Below are 14,980 nucleotides of genomic sequence, written 5' to 3'. Positions count from 1 at the left end.
CGAATCACGTCCGGGTCATTTGGTTTTTACTTCCGGTAATTCACAATGTATTATGTCGAACCTGACCAGAGCTAATGTAACGTGGCTCGGTGGCGCAACGGTAGCGCGTCTGACTCCAGATCAGAAGGCTGCGTGTACGAATCACGTCCGGGTCATTTGGTTTTTACTTCCAGTAATTCACAATATATTATGTCGAACCTGACCAGAGCTAATGTAACGTGGCTCGGTGGCGCAACGGTAGCGCGTCTGACTCCAGCTCAGAAAGCTGCGTGTTCGAATCACGTCCGGGTCATTTGGTTTTTATTTCCAGTAATTCACATTATATTATGTCGAACCTGACCAGAGGTTATGTAACGTGGCTCGGTGGCGCAACGGTAGCTGATTCCAGATAGAAGGCTGCGTGTTCGAATCACGTCCGGGTCATTTGGTTTTTACTTCCAGTAATTCACAATGTATTATGTCGAACCTGACCAGAGCTAATGTAACGTGGCTCGGTGGCGCAACGGTAGCGCGTCTGACTCCAGATCAGAAGGCTGCGTGTTCGAATCACGTCCGGTTCATTTGGTTTGTACTTCCAGTAATTCACAATATATTATGTCGAACGTGACCAGAGCTTGTGTAACGTGGCTCGGTGGCGCAACGGTAGCGCGTCTGACTCCAGATCAGAAGGCTGCGTGTTCGAATCACGTCCGGATCATTTGGTTTTTACTTCCAGTAATTCACAATGTATTATGTCGAACCTGACCAGAGCTAATGTAACGTGGCTCGGTGGCGCAACGATAGCGCGTCTGACTCCAGATCAGAAGGCTGCGTGTTCGAACCACGTCCGGGTCATTTGGTTTTTACTTCCAGTAATTCACAATATATTATGTCGAACCTCACCAGTGCTTATGTAACGTGGCTCGGTGACGCAACGGTAGCGCGTCTGACTCTAGATCAGAAGGCTGGGTGTTCGAATCACGTCCGAGTCATTTGGTTTTTACTTCCAGTAATTCACAATGTATTATGTCGAACCTGACCAGAGCTCATGTAACGTGGCTCGGTAGCGCGTCTGACTCCAGATAAGAAGGCTGCGTGTTCGAACCACGTCCGGGTCATTTGGTTTTTACTTCCAGTAATTCACAATATATTATGTCGAACCTGACCAGAGCTAATGTAACGTGGCTCGGTGGCGCAACGGTAGCGCGTCTGACTCCAGATCAGAAGGCTGCGTGTTCGAATCACGTCCGGATCATTTGGTTTTTACTTCCAGTAATTCACAATATATTATGTCGAACCTGACCAGAGCTAATGTAACGTGGCTCGGTGGCGCAACGGTAGCGCGTCTGACTCCAGATCAGAAGGCTGCGTGTTCGAATCACGTCCGGGTCATTTGGTTTTTACTTCCAGTAATTCACAATGTATTATGTCGAACCTCACCAGAGCTTATGTAACGTGGCTCGGTGGCGCGACGGTAGCGCGTCTGACTGCAGATCAGAAGGCTGCGTGTTCGAATCACGTCCGGGTCATTTGGTTTTTACTTCCAGTAATTCACAATGTATTATGTCGAACCTCACCAGAGCTTATGTCACGTGGCTCGGTGGCGCGACGGTAGCGCGTCTGACTGCAGATCAGAAGGCTGCGTGTTCGAATCACGTCCGGGTCATTTGGTTTTTACTTAAAGTAATTCACAATGTATTATGTCGAACCTGACCAGAGCTCATGTAACGTGGCTCGGTGGCGCGACGGTAGCGCGTCTGACTGCAGATCAGAAGGCTGCGTGTTCGAATCACGTCCGGGTCACTTGGATTTTACTTCCAGTAATTAACAATATATTATGTCGAACCTGACCAGAGCGTATGTAACGTGGCTCGGTGGCGCAACGGTAGCGCGTCTGACTCCAGATCAGAAGGCTGCGTGTTCGAATCACGTCCGGGTCATTTGGTTTTTACTTCCAGTAATTCACAATGTATTATGTCGAACCTGACCAGAGCTAATGTAACGTGGCTCGGTGGCGCAACGGTAGCGCGTCTGACTGCAGATCAGAAGTCTGCGTGTTCGAATCACGTCCGGGTCATTTGGTTTTTACTTCCTGTATTTCACAATGTATTATGTCGAACCTGACCAGAGCTCATGTAACGTGGCTCGGTAGCGCGTCTGACTCCAGATCAGAAGGCTGCGTGTTCGAATCACGTCCAGGTCATTTGGTTTTTACTTCCAGTAATTCACAATGTATTATGTCGAACCTCACCAGAGCTTATGTAACGTGGCTCGGTGGCGCGACGGTAGCGCGTCTGACTGCAGATCAGAAGGCTGCGTGTACGAATCACGTCCGGGTCATTTGGTTTTTACTTCCAGTAATTCACAATATATTATGTCGAACCTCACCAGAGCTTATGTAACGTGGCTCGGTGGCGCAACGGTAGCGCGTCTGACTCCAGATCAGAAGGCTGGGTGTTCGAATCACGTCCGGGTCATTTGGTTTGTAGTTCCTGTAATTCACAATATATTATGTCGAACCTGACCAGAGCTTATGTAACGTGGCTCGGTGGCGCGTCTGACTCCAGATCAGAAGGCTGCGTGTTCGAATCACGTCCGGGTCATTTGGTTTTTACTTCCAGTAATTCACAATGTATTATGTCGAACCTGACCAGAGCTTATGTTACGTGGCTCGGTGGCGCGACGGTAGCGCGTCTGACTGCAGATCAGAAGTCTGCGTGTTCGAATCACGTCCGGGTCATTTGGTTTTTACTTCCTGTATTTCACAATGTATTATGTCGAACCTGACCAGAGCTCATGTAACGTGGCTCGGTAGCGCGTCTGACTCCAGATCAGAAGGCTGCGTGTTCGAATCACGTCCGGGTCATTTGGTTTTTACTTCCAGTAATTCACAATGTATTATGTCGAACCTCACCAGAGCTTATGTAACGTGGCTCGGTGGCGCGACGGTAGCGCGTCTGACTGCAGATCAGAAGGCTGCGTGTTCGAATCACGTCCGGGTCATTTGGTTTTTACTTAAAGTAATTCACAATGTATTATGTCGAACCTGACCAGAGCTCATGTAACGTGGCTCGGTGGCGCGACGGTAGCGCGTCTGACTGCAGATCAGAAGGCTGCGTGTTCGAATCACGTCCGGGTCATTTGGTTTGTACTTCCTGTAATTCACAATGTATTATGTCGAACCTGACCAAAACGTATGTAACGTGGCTCGGTGGCGCAACGGTAGCGCGTCTGACTCCAGATCAGAAGGCTGCGTGTTCGAATCACGTTCGGGTCATTTGGATTTTACTTCCAGTAATTAACAATATATTATGTCGAACCTGACCAGAGCGTATGTAACGTGGCTCGGTGGCGCAACGGTAGCGCGTCTGACTCCAGATCAGAAGGCTGCGTGTTCGAATCACGTCCGGGTCATTTGGTTTTTACTTCCAGTAATTCACAATGTATTATGTCGAACCTGACCAGAGCTAATGTAACGTGGCTCGGTGGCGCAACGGTAGCGCGTCTGACTCCAGATCAGAAGGCTGCGTGTACGAATCACGTCCGGGTCATTTGGTTTTTACTTCCAGAAATTCACAATATATTATGTCGAACCTGACCAGAGCTAATGTAACGTGGCTCGGTGGCGCAACGGTAGCGCGTCTGACTCCAGCTCAGAAAGCTGCGTGTTCGAATCACGTCCGGTTCATTTGGTTTTTATTTCCAGTAATTCACATTATATTATGTCGAACCTGACCAGAGCTTATGTAACGTGGCTCGGTGGCGCAACGGTAGCTGATTCGAGATAGAAGGCTGCGTGTTCGAATCACGTCCGGGTCATTTGGTTTTTACTTCCAGTAATTCACAATGTATTATGTCGAACCTGACCAGAGCTAATGTAACGTGGCTCGTTGGCGCAACGGTAGCGCGTCTGACTCCAGATCAGAAGGCTGCCTGTTCGAATCACGTCCGTGTCATTTGGTTTGTACTTCCAGTAATTCACAATATATTATGTCGAACGTGACCAGAGCTTGTGTAACGTGGCTCGGTGGCGCAACGGTAGCGCGTCTGACTCCAGATCAGAAGGCTGCGTGTTCGAATCACGTCCGGGACATTTGGTTTTTACTTCCAGTAATTCACAATGTATTATGTCGAACCTGACCAGACCTCATGTAACGTGGCTCGGTGGCGCAACGGTAGTGCGTCTGACTCCAGATCAGAAGGCTGCGTGTTCGAATAACTTCCGGGTCATTTGGTTTTTACTTCCAGTAATTCACAATATATTATGTCGAACCTGACCAGAGCTCATGTAACGTGGCTCGGTGGCGCGACGGTAGCGCGTCTGACTTCAGATCAGAAGGCTGCGTGTTCGAATAACGTCCGGGTCATTTGGTTTTTACTTCCAGTAATTCACAATATATTATGTCGAACCAGACCAGAGCTAATGTAACGTGGCTCGGTGGCGCGACGGTAGCGCGTCTGACTGCAGATCAGAAGGCTGCGTGTTCGAATCACGTCCGGGTCATTTGGTTTGTACTTCCTGTAATACACAATGTATTATGTCGAACCTGACCAGAGCTCATGTAACGTGGCTCGGTAGCGCGTCTCACTCCAGATCAGAAGGCTGCGTGTTCGAATCACGTCAGGGTAATTTGGTTTGTACTTCCTGTAATTAACAATATATTATGTCGAACCTGACCAAAACGTATGTAACGTGGCTCGGTGGCGCAACGGTAGCGCGTCTGACTCCAGATCAGAAGGCTGCGTGTTCGAATCACGTCCGGGTCACTTGGATTTTACTTCCAGTAATTAACAATATATTATGTCGAACCTGACCAGAGCTTATGTAACGTGGCTCGGTGGCGCAACGGTAGCGCGTCTGACTCCAGATCAGAAGGCTGCGTGTTCGAATCACGTCCGGGTCACTTGGATTTTACTTCCAGTAATTAACAATATATTATGTCGAACCTGACCAGAGCTTATGTAACGTGGCTCGGTGGCGCAACAATCCAGATCAGAAGGCTGCGTGTTCGAATCACGTCCGGTTCATTTGGTTTGTACTTCCAGTAATTCACAATATATTATGTCGAACGTGACCAGAGCTTGTGTAACGTGGCTCGGTGGCGCAACGGTAGCGCGTCTGACTCCAGATCAGAAGGCTGCGTGTTCGAACCACGTCCGGGTCGTTTGGTTTTTACTTCCAGTAATTCACAATGTATTATGTCGAACCTGACCAGAGCTAATGTAACGTGGCTCGGTGGCGCAACGATAGCGCGTCTGACTCCAGATCAGAAGGCTGCGTGTTCGAACCACGTCCGGGTCGTTTGGTTTTTACTTCCAGTAATTCACAATATATTATGTCGAACCTCACCAGTGTTTATGTAACGTGGCTCGGTGGCGCAACGGTAGCGCGTCTGACTCTAGATCAGAAGGCTGGGTGTTCGAATCACGTCCGAGTCATTTGGTTTTTACTTCCAGTAATTCACAATGTATTATGTCGAACCTGACCAGAGCTCATGTAACGTGGCTCGGTGGCGCGACGGTAGCGCGTCTGACTGCAGATCAGAAGGCTGCGTGTTCGAATCACGTCCGGGTCATTTGGTTTTTACTTCCAGTAATTCACAATGTATTATGTCGAACCTCACCAGAGCTTATGTAACGTGGCTCGGTGGCGCGACGGTAGCGCGTCTGACTGCAGATCAGAAGGCTGCGTGTTCGAATCACGTCCGGGTCATTTGGTTTTTACTTAAAGTAATTCACAATGTATTATGTCGAACCTGACCAGAGCTCATGTAACGTGGCTCGGTGGCGCGACGGTAGCGCGTCTGACTGCAGATCAGAAGGCTGCGTGTTCGAATCACGTCCGGGTCACTTGGATTTTACTTCCAGTAATTAACAATATATTATGTCGAACCTGACCAGAGTGTATGTAACGTGGCTCGGTGGCGCAACGGTAGCGCGTCTGACTCCAGATCAGAAGGCTGCGTGTTCGAATCACGTCCGGGTCATTTGGTTTTTACTTCCAGAAATTCACAATGTATTATGTCGAACCTGACCAGAGCTAATGTAACGTGGCTCGGTGGCGCAACGGTAGCGCGTCTGACTGCAGATCAGAAGTCTGCGTGTTCGAATCTCGTCCGGGTCATTTGGTTTTTACTTCCTGTATTTCACAATGTATTATGTCGAACCTGACCAGAGCTCATGTAACGTGGCTCGGTAGCGCGTCTGACTCCAGATCAGAAGGCTGCGTGTTCGAATCACGTCCAGGTCATTTGGTTTTTACTTCCAGTAATTCACAATGTATTATGTCGAACCTCACCAGAGCTTATGTAACGTGGCTCGGTGGCGCGACGGTAGCGCGTCTGACTGCAGATCAGAAGGCTGCGTGTACGAATCACGTCCGGGTCATTTGGTTTTTACTTCCAGTAATTCACAATATATTATGTCGAACCTCACCAGAGCTTTTGTAACGTGGCTCGGTGGCGCAACGGTAGCGCGTCTGACTCCAGATCAGAAGGCTGCGTGTTCGAATCACGTCCGGATCATTTGGTTTTTACTTCCAGTAATTCACAATGTATTATGTCGAACCTGACCAGAGCTAATGTAACGTGGCTCGGTGGCGCAACGATAGCGCGTCTGACTCCAGATCAGAAGGCTGCGTGTTCGAACCACGTCCGGGTCATTTGGTTTTTACTTCCAGTAATTCACAATATATTATGTCGAACCTCACCAGTGTTTATGTAACGTGGCTCGGTGGCGCAACGGTAGCGCGTCTGACTCTAGATCAGAAGGCTGGGTGTTCGAATCACGTCCGAGTCATTTGGTTTTTACTTCCAGTAATTCACAATGTATTATGTCGAACCTGACCAGAGCTCATGTAACGTGGCTCGGTAGCGCGTCTGACTCCAGATAAGAAGGCTGCGTGTTCGAACCACGTCCGGGTCATTTGGTTTTTACTTCCAGTAATTCACAATATATTATGTCGAACCTGACCAGAGCTAATGTATCGTGGCTCGGTGGCGCAACGGTAGCGCGTCTGACTCCAGATCAGAAGGCTGCGTGTTCGAATCACGTCCGGATCATTTGGTTTTTACTTCCAGTAATTCACAATATATTATGTCGAACCTGACCAGAGCTAATGTAACGTGGCTCGGTGGCGCAACGGTAGCGCGTCTGACTCCAGATCAGAAGGCTGCGTGTTCGAATCACGTCCGGGTCATTTGGTTTTTACTTCCAGTAATTCACAATGTATTATGTCGAACCTCACCAGAGCTTATGTAACGTGGCTCGGTGGCGCGACGGTAGCGCGTCTGACTGCAGATCAGAAGGCTGCGTGTTCGAATCACGTCCGGGTCATTTGGTTTTTACTTCCAGTAATTCACAATGTATTATGTCGAACCTCACCAGAGCTTATGTAACGTGGCTCGGTGGCGCGACGGTAGCGCGTCTGACTGCAGATCAGAAGGCTGCGTGTTCGAATCACGTCCGGGTCATTTGGTTTTTACTTAAAGTAATTCACAATGTATTATGTCGAACCTGACCAGAGCTCATGTAACGTGGCTCGGTGGCGCGACGGTAGCGCGTCTGACTGCAGATCAGAAGGCTGCGTGTTCGAATCACGTCCGGGTCACTTGGATTTTACTTCCAGTAATTAACAATATATTATGTCGAACCTGACCAGAGCGTATGTAACGTGGCTCGGTGGCGCAACGGTAGCGCGTCTGACTCCAGATCAGAAGGCTGCGTGTTCGAATCACGTCCGGGTCATTTGGTTTTTACTTCCAGTAATTCACAATGTATTATGTCGAACCTGACCAGAGCTAATGTAACGTGGCTCGGTGGCGCAACGGTAGCGCGTCTGACTGCAGATCAGAAGTCTGCGTGTTCGAATCACGTCCGGGTCATTTGGTTTTTACTTCCTGTATTTCACAATGTATTATGTCGAACCTGACCAGAGCTCATGTAACGTGGCTCGGTAGCGCGTCTGACTCCAGATCAGAAGGCTGCGTGTTCGAATCACGTCCAGGTCATTTGGTTTTTACTTCCAGTAATTCACAATGTATTATGTCGAACCTCACCAGAGCTTATGTAACGTGGCTCGGTGGCGCGACGGTAGCGCGTCTGACTGCAGATCAGAAGGCTGCGTGTACGAATCACGTCCGGGTCATTTGGTTTTTACTTCCAGTAATTCACAATATATTATGTCGAACCTCACCAGAGCTTATGTAACGTGGCTCGGTGGCGCAACGGTAGCGCGTCTGACTCCAGATCAGAAGGCTGGGTGTTTGAATCACGTCCGGGTCATTTGGTTTGTAGTTCCTGTAATTCACAATATATTATGTCGAACCTGACCAGAGCTTATGTAACGTGGCTCGGTGGCGCGTCTGACTCCAGATCAGAAGGCTGCGTGTTCGAATCACGTCCGGGTCATTTGGTTTTTACTTCCAGTAATTCACAATGTATTATGTCGAACCTGACCAGAGCTTATGTTACGTGGCTCGGTGGCGCGACGGTAGCGCGTCTGACTGCAGATCAGAAGTCTGCGTGTTCGAATCACGTCCGGGTCATTTGGTTTTTACTTCCTGTATTTCACAATGTATTATGTCGAACCTGACCAGAGCTCATGTAACGTGGCTCGGTAGCGCGTCTGACTCCAGATCAGAAGGCTGCGTGTTCGAATCACGTCCGGGTCATTTGGTTTTTACTTCCAGTAATTCCCAATGTATTATGTCGAACCTCACCAGAGCTTATGTAACGTGGCTCGGTGGCGCGACGGTAGCGCGTCTGACTGCAGATCAGAAGGCTGCGTGTTCGAATCACGTCCGGGTCATTTGGTTTTTACTTCCAGTAATTCACAATGTATTATGTCGAACCTCACCAGAGCTTATGTAACGTGGCTCGGTGGCGCGACGGTAGCGCGTCTGACTGCAGATCAGAAGGCTGCGTGTTCGAATCACGTCCGGGTCATTTGGTTTTTACTTAAAGTAATTCACAATGTATTATGTCGAACCTGACCAGAGCTCATGTAACGTGGCTCGGTGGCGCGACGGTAGCGCGTCTGACTGCAGATCAGAAGGCTGCGTGTTCGAATCACGTCCGGGTCATTTGGTTTGTACTTCCTGTAATTCACAATGTATTATGTCGAACCTGACCAAAACGTATGTAACGTGGCTCGGTGGCGCAACGGTAGCGCGTCTGACTCCAGATCAGAAGGCTGCGTGTTCGAATCACGTTCGGGTCATTTGGATTTTACTTCCAGTAATTAACAATATATTATGTCGAACCTGACCAGAGCGTATGTAACGTGGCTCGGTGGCGCAACGGTAGCGCGTCTGACTCCAGATCAGAAGGCTGCGTGTTCGAATCACGTCCGGGTCATTTGGTTTTTACTTCCAGTAATTCACAATGTATTATGTCGAACCTGACCAGAGCTAATGTAACGTGGCTCGGTGGCGCAACGGTAGCGCGTCTGACTCCAGATCAGAAGGCTGCGTGTACGAATCACGTCCGGGTCATTTGGTTTTTACTTCCAGTAATTCACAATATATTATGTCGAACCTGACCAGAGCTAATGTAACGTGGCTCGGTGGCGCAACGGTAGCGCGTCTGACTCCAGCTCAGAAAGCTGCGTGTTCGAATCACGTCCGGGTCATTTGGTTTTTATTTCCAGTAATTCACATTATATTATGTCGAACCTGACCAGAGCTTATGTAACGTGGCTCGGTGGCGCAACGGTAGCTGATTCGAGATAGAAGGCTGCGTGTTCGAATCACGTCCGGGTCATTTGGTTTTTACTTCCAGTAATTCACAATGTATTATGTCGAACCTGACCAGAGCTAATGTAACGTGGCTCGGTGGCGCAACGGTAGCGCGTCTGACTCCAGATCAGAAGGCTGCCTGTTCGAATCACGTCCGGGTCATTTGGTTTGTACTTCCAGTAATTCACAATATATTATGTCGAACGTGACCAGAGCTTGTGTAACGTGGCTCGGTGGCGCAACGGTAGCGCGTCTGACTCCAGATCAGAAGGCTGCGTGTTCGAATCACGTCCGGGACATTTGGTTTTTACTTCCAGTAATTCACAATGTATTATGTCGAACCTGACCAGACCTCATGTAACGTGGCTCGGTGGCGCAACGGTAGTGCGTCTGACTCCAGATCAGAAGGCTGCGTGTTCGAATAACTTCCGGGTCATTTGGTTTTTACTTCCAGTAATTCACAATATATTATGTCGAACCTGACCAGAGCTCATGTAACGTGGCTCGGTGGCGCGACGGTAGCGCGTCTGACTTCAGATCAGAAGGCTGCGTGTTCGAATAACGTCCGGGTCATTTGGTTTTTACTTCCAGTAATTCACAATATATTATGTCGAACCAGACCAGAGCTAATGTAACGTGGCTCGGTGGCGCGACGGTAGCGCGTCTGACTGCAGATCAGAAGGCTGCGTGTTCGAATCACGTCCGGGTCATTTGGTTTGTACTTCCTGTAATACACAATGTATTATGTCGAACCTGACCAGAGCTCATGTAACGTGGCTCGGTAGCGCGTCTCACTCCAGATCAGAAGGCTGCGTGTTCGAATCACGTCCGGGTCATTTGGTTTGTACTTCCAGTAATTCACAATATATTATGTCGAACGTGACCAGAGCTTGTGTAACGTGGCTCGGTGGCGCAACGGTAGCGCGTCTGACTCCAGATCAGAAGGCTGCGTGTTCGAATCACGTCCGGGTCATTTGGTTCTTACTTCCAGTAATTCACAATGATTATGTCGAACCTGACCAGAGCTAATGTAACGTGGCTCGGTGGCGCAACGGTAGCGCGTCTGACTCCAGATCAGAAGGCTGCGTGTTCGAATCACGTCCGGGTCATTTGGTTTGTACTTCCTGTAATTCACAATATATTATGTCGAACCTGACCAAAACGTATGTAACGTGGCTCGGTGGCGCAACGGTAGCGCGTCTGACTCCAGATCAGAAGGCTGCGTGTTCGAATCACGTTCGGGTCACTTGGATTTTACTTCCAGTAATTAACAATATATTATGTCGAACCTGACCAGAGCGTATGTAACGTGGCTCGGTGGCGCAACGGTAGCGCGTCTGACTCCAGATCAGAAGGCTGCGTGTTCGAATCACGTCCGGGTCATTTGGTTTTTACTTCCAGTAATTCACAATGTATTATGTCGAACCTGACCAGAGCTTATGTAACGTGGCTCGGTGGCGCAACGGTAGCGCGTCTGACTCCAGATCAGAAGGCTGCGTGTACGAATCACGTCCGGGTCATTTGGTTTTTACTTCCAGTAATTCACAATATATTATGTCGAACCTGACCAGAGCTTATGTAACGTGGCTCGGTGGCGCAACGGTAGCTGATTCCAGATAGAAGGCTGCGTGTTCGAATCACGTCCGGGTCATTTGGTTTTTACTTCCAGTAATTCACAATGTATTATGTCGAACCTGACCAGAGCTAATGTAACGTGGCTCGGTGGCGCAACGGTAGCGCGTCTGACTCCAGATCAGAAGGCTGCCTGTTCGAATCACGTCCGGGTCATTTGGTTTGTACTTCCAGTAATTCACAATATATTATGTCGAACCTGACCAGAGCTTATGTAACGTGGCTCGGTGGCGCAACGGGTGCGCGTCTGACTCCAGATCAGAAGGCTGGGTGTTCGAATCACGTCCGGGTCATTTGGTTTTTACTTCCAGTAATTCACAATGTATTATGTCGAACCTGACCAGAGCTAATGTAACGTGGCTCGGTGGCGCAACGGTAGCGCGTCTGACTCCAGATCAGAAGGCTGCGTGTTCGAATCACGTCCAGGTCATTTGGTTTTTACTTCCAGTAATTCACAATGTATTATGTCGAACCTGACCAGAGCTAACGTAACGTGGCTCGGTGGCGCAACGGTAGCGCGTCTGACTCCAGATCAGAAGGCTGCGTGTTCGAATCACGTCCGGGTCATTTGGTTCTTACTTCCAGTAATTCACAATGTATTATGTCGAACCTGACCAGAGCTTACGTAACGTGGCTCGGTGGCGCAACGGTAGCGCGTCTGACTCCAGATCAGAAGGCTGCGTGTTCGAATCACGTCCGGGTCATTTGGTTTTTACTTACAGTAATTCACAATGTATTATGTCAAACCTGACCAGAGCTAATGTAACGTGGCTCGGTGGCGCAACGGTAGCGCGTCTGACTCCAGATCAGAAGGCTGCGTGTTCGAATCACGTCCAGGTCATTTGGTTTTTACTTCCAGTAATTCACAATGTATTATGTCGAACCTGACCAGAGCTAATGTAACGTGGCTCGGTGGCGCAACGGTAGCGCGTCTGACTCCAGTTCAGAAGGCTGCGTGTTCGAATCACGTCCGGGTCATTTGGTTTTTACTTCCAGTAATTCACAATGTATTATGTCGAACCTGACCAGAGCTAATGTAACGTGGCTCGGTGGCGCAACGGTAGCGCGTCTGACTCCAGATCAGAAGGCTGCGTGTTCGAATCACGTCCGGGTCATTTGGTTTTTACTTCCAGTAATTCACAATATATTATGTCGAACCTCACCAGAGCTTATGTAACGTGGCTCGGTGGCGCAACGGTAGCGCGTCTGACTCCAGATCAGAAGGCTGCGTGTTCGAATCACGTCCGGGTCATTTGGTTTTTACTTCCAGTAATTCACAATATATTATGTCGAACCTGACCAGAGCTAATGTAACGTGGCTCGGTGGCGCAACGGTAGCGCGTCTGACTCCAGATCAGAAGGCTGCGTGTTCGAATCACGTCCGGGTCATTTGGTTTTTACTTCCAGTAATTCACAATATATTATGTCGAACCTGACCAGAGCTTATGTAAAGTGGCTCGGTGGCGCAACGGTAGCGCGTCTGACTCCAGATCAGAAGGCTGCGTGTTCGAATCACGTCCGGGTCATTTGGTTTTTACTTACAGTAATTCACAATGTATTATGTAGAACCTGACCAGAGCTAATGTAACGTGGCTCGGTGGCGCAACGGTAGCGCGTCTGACTCCAGATCAGAAGGCTGCGTGTTCGAATCACGTCCAGGTCAATTGGTTTTTACTTCCAGTAATTCACAATGTATTATGTCGAACCTGACCAGAGCTAATGTAACGTGGCTCGGTGGCGCAACGGTAGCGCGTCTGACTCCAGTTCAGAAGGCTGCGTGTTCGAATCACGTCCGGGTCATTTGGTTTTTACTTCCAGTAATTCACAATGTATTATGTCGAACCTGACCAGAGCTAATGTAACGTGGCTCGGTGGCGCAACGGTAGCGCGTCTGACTCCAGATCAGAAGGCTGCGTGTTCGAATCACGTCCGGGTCATTTGGTTTTTACTTCCAGTAATTCACAATATATTATGTCGAACCTCACCAGAGCTTATGTAACGTGGCTCGGTGGCGCAACGGTAGCGCGTCTGACTCCAGATCAGAAGGCTGCGTGTTCGAATCACGTCCGGGTCATTTGGTTTTTACTTCCAGTAATTCACAATATATTATGTCGAACCTGACCAGAGCTTATGTAAAGTGGCTCGGTGGCGCAACGGGTGCGCGTCTGACTCCAGATCAGAAGGCTGGGTGTTCGAATCACGTCCGGGTCATTTGGTTTTTACTTCCAGTAATTCACAATGTATTATGTCGAACCTGACCAGAGCTAATGTAACGTGGCTCGGTGGCGCAACGGTAGCGCGTCTGACTCCAGATCAGAAGGCTGCGTGTTCGAATCACGTCCAGGTCATTTGGTTTTTACTTCCAGTAATTCACAATGTATTATGTCGAACCTGACCAGAGCTAATGTAACGTGGCTCGGTGGCGCAACGGTAGCGCGTCTGACTCCAGATCAGAAGGCTGCGTGTTCGAATCACGTCCGGGTCATTTGGTTTTTACTTACAGTAATTCACAATGTATTATGTCGAACCTGACCAGAGCTTACGTAACGTGGCTCGGTGGCGCAACGGTAGCGCGTCTGACTCCAGATCAGAAGGCTGCGTGTTCGAATCACGTCCGGGTCACTTGGTTTTTACTTCCAGTAATTCACAATATATTATGTCGAACCTGACCAGAGCTTATGTAAAGTGGCTCGGTGGCGCAACGGTAGCGCGTCTGACTCCAGATCAGAAGGCTGCGTGTTCGAATCACGTCCAGGTCATTTGGTTTTTACTTCCAGTAATTCACAATGTATTATGTCGAACCTGACCAGAGCTAATGTAACGTGGCTCGGTGGCGCAACGGTAGCGCGTCTGACTCCAGATCAGAAGGCTGCGTGTTCGAATCACGTCCAGGTCATTTGGTTTTTACTTCCAGTAATTCACAATGTATTATGTCGAACCTGACCAGAGCTAATGTAACGTGGCTCGGTGGCGCAACGGTAGCGCGTCTGACTCCAGTTCAGAAGGCTGCGTGTTCGAATCACGTCCGGGTCATTTGGTTTTTACTTCCAGTAATTCACAATGTATTATGTCGAACCTGACCAGAGCCAATGTAACGTGGCTCGGTGGCGCAACGTTAGCGCGTCTGACTCCAGATCAGAAGGCTGCGTGTTCGAATCACGTCCGGGTCATTTGGTTTTTACCTCCAGTAATTCACAATATATTATGTCGAACCTCACCAGAGCTTATGTAACGTGGCTCGGTGGCGCAACGGTAGCGCGTCTGACTCCAGATCAGAAGGCTGCGTGTTCGAATCACGTCCAGGTCATTTGGTTTTTACTTCCAGTAATTCACAATGTATTATGTCGAACCTGACCAGAGCTAACGTAACGTGGCTCGGTGGCGCAACGGTAGCGCGTCTGACTCCAGATCAGAAGGCTGCGTGTTCGAATCACGTCCGGGTCATTTGGTTCTTACTTCCAGTAATTCACAATGTATTATGTCGAACCTGACCAGAGCTTACGTAACGTGGCTCGGTGGCGCAACGGTAGCGCGTCTGACTCCAGATCAGAAGGCTGCGTGTTCGAATCACGTCCGGGTCATTTGGTTTTTACTTACAGTAATTCACAATGTATTATGTCAAACCTGACCAG

General features: G+C 49.1%; 74 non-coding genes across 74 annotated transcripts; all 74 read left to right on the top strand.

Annotated features, from left to right (window-relative positions):
- The first annotated feature begins 220 nt into the window (after positions 1 to 220).
- TRNAW-CCA (transfer RNA tryptophan (anticodon CCA)) lies at positions 221 to 292 on the top strand. The gene has a single exon. It is a non-coding gene; the product is annotated as a tRNA-Trp (tRNA).
- A 333-nt stretch (positions 293 to 625) lies between these two features.
- TRNAW-CCA (transfer RNA tryptophan (anticodon CCA)) lies at positions 626 to 697 on the top strand. Its single transcript has one exon. It is a non-coding gene; the product is annotated as a tRNA-Trp (tRNA).
- Positions 698 to 762: 65 nt separating this feature from the next.
- TRNAW-CCA (transfer RNA tryptophan (anticodon CCA)) lies at positions 763 to 834 on the top strand. The gene has a single exon. It is a non-coding gene; the product is annotated as a tRNA-Trp (tRNA).
- Positions 835 to 1,162: 328 nt separating this feature from the next.
- Positions 1,163 to 1,234, top strand: TRNAW-CCA (transfer RNA tryptophan (anticodon CCA)). The gene has a single exon. It is a non-coding gene; the product is annotated as a tRNA-Trp (tRNA).
- Positions 1,235 to 1,299: 65 nt separating this feature from the next.
- On the top strand, positions 1,300 to 1,371 carry TRNAW-CCA (transfer RNA tryptophan (anticodon CCA)). The gene has a single exon. It is a non-coding gene; the product is annotated as a tRNA-Trp (tRNA).
- A 65-nt stretch (positions 1,372 to 1,436) lies between these two features.
- Positions 1,437 to 1,508, top strand: TRNAC-GCA (transfer RNA cysteine (anticodon GCA)). The gene has a single exon. It is a non-coding gene; the product is annotated as a tRNA-Cys (tRNA).
- Positions 1,509 to 1,573: 65 nt separating this feature from the next.
- TRNAC-GCA (transfer RNA cysteine (anticodon GCA)) lies at positions 1,574 to 1,645 on the top strand. The gene has a single exon. It is a non-coding gene; the product is annotated as a tRNA-Cys (tRNA).
- A 65-nt stretch (positions 1,646 to 1,710) lies between these two features.
- Positions 1,711 to 1,782, top strand: TRNAC-GCA (transfer RNA cysteine (anticodon GCA)). Its single transcript has one exon. It is a non-coding gene; the product is annotated as a tRNA-Cys (tRNA).
- A 65-nt stretch (positions 1,783 to 1,847) lies between these two features.
- On the top strand, positions 1,848 to 1,919 carry TRNAW-CCA (transfer RNA tryptophan (anticodon CCA)). The gene has a single exon. It is a non-coding gene; the product is annotated as a tRNA-Trp (tRNA).
- Positions 1,920 to 1,984: 65 nt separating this feature from the next.
- TRNAC-GCA (transfer RNA cysteine (anticodon GCA)) lies at positions 1,985 to 2,056 on the top strand. The gene has a single exon. It is a non-coding gene; the product is annotated as a tRNA-Cys (tRNA).
- Positions 2,057 to 2,247: 191 nt separating this feature from the next.
- Positions 2,248 to 2,319, top strand: TRNAC-GCA (transfer RNA cysteine (anticodon GCA)). Its single transcript has one exon. It is a non-coding gene; the product is annotated as a tRNA-Cys (tRNA).
- Positions 2,320 to 2,647: 328 nt separating this feature from the next.
- Positions 2,648 to 2,719, top strand: TRNAC-GCA (transfer RNA cysteine (anticodon GCA)). The gene has a single exon. It is a non-coding gene; the product is annotated as a tRNA-Cys (tRNA).
- A 191-nt stretch (positions 2,720 to 2,910) lies between these two features.
- TRNAC-GCA (transfer RNA cysteine (anticodon GCA)) lies at positions 2,911 to 2,982 on the top strand. The gene has a single exon. It is a non-coding gene; the product is annotated as a tRNA-Cys (tRNA).
- A 65-nt stretch (positions 2,983 to 3,047) lies between these two features.
- TRNAC-GCA (transfer RNA cysteine (anticodon GCA)) lies at positions 3,048 to 3,119 on the top strand. The gene has a single exon. It is a non-coding gene; the product is annotated as a tRNA-Cys (tRNA).
- A 65-nt stretch (positions 3,120 to 3,184) lies between these two features.
- Positions 3,185 to 3,256, top strand: TRNAW-CCA (transfer RNA tryptophan (anticodon CCA)). The gene has a single exon. It is a non-coding gene; the product is annotated as a tRNA-Trp (tRNA).
- Positions 3,257 to 3,321: 65 nt separating this feature from the next.
- On the top strand, positions 3,322 to 3,393 carry TRNAW-CCA (transfer RNA tryptophan (anticodon CCA)). Its single transcript has one exon. It is a non-coding gene; the product is annotated as a tRNA-Trp (tRNA).
- Positions 3,394 to 4,000: 607 nt separating this feature from the next.
- On the top strand, positions 4,001 to 4,072 carry TRNAW-CCA (transfer RNA tryptophan (anticodon CCA)). The gene has a single exon. It is a non-coding gene; the product is annotated as a tRNA-Trp (tRNA).
- A 339-nt stretch (positions 4,073 to 4,411) lies between these two features.
- TRNAC-GCA (transfer RNA cysteine (anticodon GCA)) lies at positions 4,412 to 4,483 on the top strand. The gene has a single exon. It is a non-coding gene; the product is annotated as a tRNA-Cys (tRNA).
- Positions 4,484 to 4,674: 191 nt separating this feature from the next.
- Positions 4,675 to 4,746, top strand: TRNAW-CCA (transfer RNA tryptophan (anticodon CCA)). The gene has a single exon. It is a non-coding gene; the product is annotated as a tRNA-Trp (tRNA).
- Positions 4,747 to 4,811: 65 nt separating this feature from the next.
- Positions 4,812 to 4,883, top strand: TRNAW-CCA (transfer RNA tryptophan (anticodon CCA)). Its single transcript has one exon. It is a non-coding gene; the product is annotated as a tRNA-Trp (tRNA).
- A 189-nt stretch (positions 4,884 to 5,072) lies between these two features.
- On the top strand, positions 5,073 to 5,144 carry TRNAW-CCA (transfer RNA tryptophan (anticodon CCA)). Its single transcript has one exon. It is a non-coding gene; the product is annotated as a tRNA-Trp (tRNA).
- A 65-nt stretch (positions 5,145 to 5,209) lies between these two features.
- On the top strand, positions 5,210 to 5,281 carry TRNAW-CCA (transfer RNA tryptophan (anticodon CCA)). Its single transcript has one exon. It is a non-coding gene; the product is annotated as a tRNA-Trp (tRNA).
- Positions 5,282 to 5,483: 202 nt separating this feature from the next.
- Positions 5,484 to 5,555, top strand: TRNAC-GCA (transfer RNA cysteine (anticodon GCA)). The gene has a single exon. It is a non-coding gene; the product is annotated as a tRNA-Cys (tRNA).
- Positions 5,556 to 5,620: 65 nt separating this feature from the next.
- TRNAC-GCA (transfer RNA cysteine (anticodon GCA)) lies at positions 5,621 to 5,692 on the top strand. Its single transcript has one exon. It is a non-coding gene; the product is annotated as a tRNA-Cys (tRNA).
- A 65-nt stretch (positions 5,693 to 5,757) lies between these two features.
- On the top strand, positions 5,758 to 5,829 carry TRNAC-GCA (transfer RNA cysteine (anticodon GCA)). Its single transcript has one exon. It is a non-coding gene; the product is annotated as a tRNA-Cys (tRNA).
- Positions 5,830 to 5,894: 65 nt separating this feature from the next.
- TRNAW-CCA (transfer RNA tryptophan (anticodon CCA)) lies at positions 5,895 to 5,966 on the top strand. The gene has a single exon. It is a non-coding gene; the product is annotated as a tRNA-Trp (tRNA).
- A 65-nt stretch (positions 5,967 to 6,031) lies between these two features.
- Positions 6,032 to 6,103, top strand: TRNAC-GCA (transfer RNA cysteine (anticodon GCA)). Its single transcript has one exon. It is a non-coding gene; the product is annotated as a tRNA-Cys (tRNA).
- Positions 6,104 to 6,294: 191 nt separating this feature from the next.
- On the top strand, positions 6,295 to 6,366 carry TRNAC-GCA (transfer RNA cysteine (anticodon GCA)). The gene has a single exon. It is a non-coding gene; the product is annotated as a tRNA-Cys (tRNA).
- A 65-nt stretch (positions 6,367 to 6,431) lies between these two features.
- On the top strand, positions 6,432 to 6,503 carry TRNAW-CCA (transfer RNA tryptophan (anticodon CCA)). Its single transcript has one exon. It is a non-coding gene; the product is annotated as a tRNA-Trp (tRNA).
- A 65-nt stretch (positions 6,504 to 6,568) lies between these two features.
- On the top strand, positions 6,569 to 6,640 carry TRNAW-CCA (transfer RNA tryptophan (anticodon CCA)). The gene has a single exon. It is a non-coding gene; the product is annotated as a tRNA-Trp (tRNA).
- Positions 6,641 to 6,968: 328 nt separating this feature from the next.
- TRNAW-CCA (transfer RNA tryptophan (anticodon CCA)) lies at positions 6,969 to 7,040 on the top strand. The gene has a single exon. It is a non-coding gene; the product is annotated as a tRNA-Trp (tRNA).
- A 65-nt stretch (positions 7,041 to 7,105) lies between these two features.
- Positions 7,106 to 7,177, top strand: TRNAW-CCA (transfer RNA tryptophan (anticodon CCA)). Its single transcript has one exon. It is a non-coding gene; the product is annotated as a tRNA-Trp (tRNA).
- Positions 7,178 to 7,242: 65 nt separating this feature from the next.
- TRNAC-GCA (transfer RNA cysteine (anticodon GCA)) lies at positions 7,243 to 7,314 on the top strand. Its single transcript has one exon. It is a non-coding gene; the product is annotated as a tRNA-Cys (tRNA).
- A 65-nt stretch (positions 7,315 to 7,379) lies between these two features.
- TRNAC-GCA (transfer RNA cysteine (anticodon GCA)) lies at positions 7,380 to 7,451 on the top strand. Its single transcript has one exon. It is a non-coding gene; the product is annotated as a tRNA-Cys (tRNA).
- Positions 7,452 to 7,516: 65 nt separating this feature from the next.
- Positions 7,517 to 7,588, top strand: TRNAC-GCA (transfer RNA cysteine (anticodon GCA)). The gene has a single exon. It is a non-coding gene; the product is annotated as a tRNA-Cys (tRNA).
- Positions 7,589 to 7,653: 65 nt separating this feature from the next.
- TRNAW-CCA (transfer RNA tryptophan (anticodon CCA)) lies at positions 7,654 to 7,725 on the top strand. Its single transcript has one exon. It is a non-coding gene; the product is annotated as a tRNA-Trp (tRNA).
- Positions 7,726 to 7,790: 65 nt separating this feature from the next.
- Positions 7,791 to 7,862, top strand: TRNAC-GCA (transfer RNA cysteine (anticodon GCA)). The gene has a single exon. It is a non-coding gene; the product is annotated as a tRNA-Cys (tRNA).
- Positions 7,863 to 8,053: 191 nt separating this feature from the next.
- On the top strand, positions 8,054 to 8,125 carry TRNAC-GCA (transfer RNA cysteine (anticodon GCA)). Its single transcript has one exon. It is a non-coding gene; the product is annotated as a tRNA-Cys (tRNA).
- A 328-nt stretch (positions 8,126 to 8,453) lies between these two features.
- On the top strand, positions 8,454 to 8,525 carry TRNAC-GCA (transfer RNA cysteine (anticodon GCA)). The gene has a single exon. It is a non-coding gene; the product is annotated as a tRNA-Cys (tRNA).
- Positions 8,526 to 8,716: 191 nt separating this feature from the next.
- TRNAC-GCA (transfer RNA cysteine (anticodon GCA)) lies at positions 8,717 to 8,788 on the top strand. The gene has a single exon. It is a non-coding gene; the product is annotated as a tRNA-Cys (tRNA).
- A 65-nt stretch (positions 8,789 to 8,853) lies between these two features.
- Positions 8,854 to 8,925, top strand: TRNAC-GCA (transfer RNA cysteine (anticodon GCA)). Its single transcript has one exon. It is a non-coding gene; the product is annotated as a tRNA-Cys (tRNA).
- A 65-nt stretch (positions 8,926 to 8,990) lies between these two features.
- TRNAC-GCA (transfer RNA cysteine (anticodon GCA)) lies at positions 8,991 to 9,062 on the top strand. The gene has a single exon. It is a non-coding gene; the product is annotated as a tRNA-Cys (tRNA).
- Positions 9,063 to 9,127: 65 nt separating this feature from the next.
- Positions 9,128 to 9,199, top strand: TRNAW-CCA (transfer RNA tryptophan (anticodon CCA)). Its single transcript has one exon. It is a non-coding gene; the product is annotated as a tRNA-Trp (tRNA).
- A 65-nt stretch (positions 9,200 to 9,264) lies between these two features.
- Positions 9,265 to 9,336, top strand: TRNAW-CCA (transfer RNA tryptophan (anticodon CCA)). The gene has a single exon. It is a non-coding gene; the product is annotated as a tRNA-Trp (tRNA).
- A 202-nt stretch (positions 9,337 to 9,538) lies between these two features.
- Positions 9,539 to 9,610, top strand: TRNAW-CCA (transfer RNA tryptophan (anticodon CCA)). The gene has a single exon. It is a non-coding gene; the product is annotated as a tRNA-Trp (tRNA).
- Positions 9,611 to 9,943: 333 nt separating this feature from the next.
- On the top strand, positions 9,944 to 10,015 carry TRNAW-CCA (transfer RNA tryptophan (anticodon CCA)). Its single transcript has one exon. It is a non-coding gene; the product is annotated as a tRNA-Trp (tRNA).
- Positions 10,016 to 10,354: 339 nt separating this feature from the next.
- TRNAC-GCA (transfer RNA cysteine (anticodon GCA)) lies at positions 10,355 to 10,426 on the top strand. The gene has a single exon. It is a non-coding gene; the product is annotated as a tRNA-Cys (tRNA).
- Positions 10,427 to 10,617: 191 nt separating this feature from the next.
- TRNAW-CCA (transfer RNA tryptophan (anticodon CCA)) lies at positions 10,618 to 10,689 on the top strand. Its single transcript has one exon. It is a non-coding gene; the product is annotated as a tRNA-Trp (tRNA).
- Positions 10,690 to 10,753: 64 nt separating this feature from the next.
- On the top strand, positions 10,754 to 10,825 carry TRNAW-CCA (transfer RNA tryptophan (anticodon CCA)). The gene has a single exon. It is a non-coding gene; the product is annotated as a tRNA-Trp (tRNA).
- A 65-nt stretch (positions 10,826 to 10,890) lies between these two features.
- Positions 10,891 to 10,962, top strand: TRNAW-CCA (transfer RNA tryptophan (anticodon CCA)). The gene has a single exon. It is a non-coding gene; the product is annotated as a tRNA-Trp (tRNA).
- A 65-nt stretch (positions 10,963 to 11,027) lies between these two features.
- On the top strand, positions 11,028 to 11,099 carry TRNAW-CCA (transfer RNA tryptophan (anticodon CCA)). Its single transcript has one exon. It is a non-coding gene; the product is annotated as a tRNA-Trp (tRNA).
- Positions 11,100 to 11,706: 607 nt separating this feature from the next.
- TRNAW-CCA (transfer RNA tryptophan (anticodon CCA)) lies at positions 11,707 to 11,778 on the top strand. Its single transcript has one exon. It is a non-coding gene; the product is annotated as a tRNA-Trp (tRNA).
- Positions 11,779 to 11,843: 65 nt separating this feature from the next.
- Positions 11,844 to 11,915, top strand: TRNAW-CCA (transfer RNA tryptophan (anticodon CCA)). Its single transcript has one exon. It is a non-coding gene; the product is annotated as a tRNA-Trp (tRNA).
- A 65-nt stretch (positions 11,916 to 11,980) lies between these two features.
- Positions 11,981 to 12,052, top strand: TRNAW-CCA (transfer RNA tryptophan (anticodon CCA)). Its single transcript has one exon. It is a non-coding gene; the product is annotated as a tRNA-Trp (tRNA).
- A 65-nt stretch (positions 12,053 to 12,117) lies between these two features.
- TRNAW-CCA (transfer RNA tryptophan (anticodon CCA)) lies at positions 12,118 to 12,189 on the top strand. The gene has a single exon. It is a non-coding gene; the product is annotated as a tRNA-Trp (tRNA).
- Positions 12,190 to 12,254: 65 nt separating this feature from the next.
- On the top strand, positions 12,255 to 12,326 carry TRNAW-CCA (transfer RNA tryptophan (anticodon CCA)). Its single transcript has one exon. It is a non-coding gene; the product is annotated as a tRNA-Trp (tRNA).
- A 65-nt stretch (positions 12,327 to 12,391) lies between these two features.
- TRNAW-CCA (transfer RNA tryptophan (anticodon CCA)) lies at positions 12,392 to 12,463 on the top strand. The gene has a single exon. It is a non-coding gene; the product is annotated as a tRNA-Trp (tRNA).
- A 65-nt stretch (positions 12,464 to 12,528) lies between these two features.
- TRNAW-CCA (transfer RNA tryptophan (anticodon CCA)) lies at positions 12,529 to 12,600 on the top strand. The gene has a single exon. It is a non-coding gene; the product is annotated as a tRNA-Trp (tRNA).
- Positions 12,601 to 12,665: 65 nt separating this feature from the next.
- Positions 12,666 to 12,737, top strand: TRNAW-CCA (transfer RNA tryptophan (anticodon CCA)). Its single transcript has one exon. It is a non-coding gene; the product is annotated as a tRNA-Trp (tRNA).
- A 65-nt stretch (positions 12,738 to 12,802) lies between these two features.
- TRNAW-CCA (transfer RNA tryptophan (anticodon CCA)) lies at positions 12,803 to 12,874 on the top strand. Its single transcript has one exon. It is a non-coding gene; the product is annotated as a tRNA-Trp (tRNA).
- A 65-nt stretch (positions 12,875 to 12,939) lies between these two features.
- On the top strand, positions 12,940 to 13,011 carry TRNAW-CCA (transfer RNA tryptophan (anticodon CCA)). Its single transcript has one exon. It is a non-coding gene; the product is annotated as a tRNA-Trp (tRNA).
- A 65-nt stretch (positions 13,012 to 13,076) lies between these two features.
- On the top strand, positions 13,077 to 13,148 carry TRNAW-CCA (transfer RNA tryptophan (anticodon CCA)). Its single transcript has one exon. It is a non-coding gene; the product is annotated as a tRNA-Trp (tRNA).
- A 65-nt stretch (positions 13,149 to 13,213) lies between these two features.
- TRNAW-CCA (transfer RNA tryptophan (anticodon CCA)) lies at positions 13,214 to 13,285 on the top strand. The gene has a single exon. It is a non-coding gene; the product is annotated as a tRNA-Trp (tRNA).
- Positions 13,286 to 13,350: 65 nt separating this feature from the next.
- TRNAW-CCA (transfer RNA tryptophan (anticodon CCA)) lies at positions 13,351 to 13,422 on the top strand. Its single transcript has one exon. It is a non-coding gene; the product is annotated as a tRNA-Trp (tRNA).
- Positions 13,423 to 13,624: 202 nt separating this feature from the next.
- TRNAW-CCA (transfer RNA tryptophan (anticodon CCA)) lies at positions 13,625 to 13,696 on the top strand. Its single transcript has one exon. It is a non-coding gene; the product is annotated as a tRNA-Trp (tRNA).
- Positions 13,697 to 13,761: 65 nt separating this feature from the next.
- TRNAW-CCA (transfer RNA tryptophan (anticodon CCA)) lies at positions 13,762 to 13,833 on the top strand. The gene has a single exon. It is a non-coding gene; the product is annotated as a tRNA-Trp (tRNA).
- A 65-nt stretch (positions 13,834 to 13,898) lies between these two features.
- On the top strand, positions 13,899 to 13,970 carry TRNAW-CCA (transfer RNA tryptophan (anticodon CCA)). Its single transcript has one exon. It is a non-coding gene; the product is annotated as a tRNA-Trp (tRNA).
- A 65-nt stretch (positions 13,971 to 14,035) lies between these two features.
- Positions 14,036 to 14,107, top strand: TRNAW-CCA (transfer RNA tryptophan (anticodon CCA)). The gene has a single exon. It is a non-coding gene; the product is annotated as a tRNA-Trp (tRNA).
- Positions 14,108 to 14,172: 65 nt separating this feature from the next.
- TRNAW-CCA (transfer RNA tryptophan (anticodon CCA)) lies at positions 14,173 to 14,244 on the top strand. The gene has a single exon. It is a non-coding gene; the product is annotated as a tRNA-Trp (tRNA).
- Positions 14,245 to 14,309: 65 nt separating this feature from the next.
- TRNAW-CCA (transfer RNA tryptophan (anticodon CCA)) lies at positions 14,310 to 14,381 on the top strand. The gene has a single exon. It is a non-coding gene; the product is annotated as a tRNA-Trp (tRNA).
- Positions 14,382 to 14,446: 65 nt separating this feature from the next.
- On the top strand, positions 14,447 to 14,518 carry TRNAW-CCA (transfer RNA tryptophan (anticodon CCA)). Its single transcript has one exon. It is a non-coding gene; the product is annotated as a tRNA-Trp (tRNA).
- Positions 14,519 to 14,583: 65 nt separating this feature from the next.
- On the top strand, positions 14,584 to 14,655 carry TRNAW-CCA (transfer RNA tryptophan (anticodon CCA)). Its single transcript has one exon. It is a non-coding gene; the product is annotated as a tRNA-Trp (tRNA).
- A 65-nt stretch (positions 14,656 to 14,720) lies between these two features.
- TRNAW-CCA (transfer RNA tryptophan (anticodon CCA)) lies at positions 14,721 to 14,792 on the top strand. The gene has a single exon. It is a non-coding gene; the product is annotated as a tRNA-Trp (tRNA).
- A 65-nt stretch (positions 14,793 to 14,857) lies between these two features.
- TRNAW-CCA (transfer RNA tryptophan (anticodon CCA)) lies at positions 14,858 to 14,929 on the top strand. Its single transcript has one exon. It is a non-coding gene; the product is annotated as a tRNA-Trp (tRNA).
- Positions 14,930 to 14,980: the final 51 nt, after the last annotated feature.

The sequence above is a fragment of the Leiobunum rupestre genome, chromosome 2, assembly GCF_980474605.1.
Source record: "Leiobunum rupestre chromosome 2, qqLeiRupe1.1.hap1, whole genome shotgun sequence".
Taxonomy (NCBI): Eukaryota; Metazoa; Arthropoda; class Arachnida; order Opiliones; family Sclerosomatidae; genus Leiobunum; species Leiobunum rupestre.
Note: the sequence above shows the minus strand (reverse complement) of the source record. Positions and strands in the feature narration are given on the sequence as shown.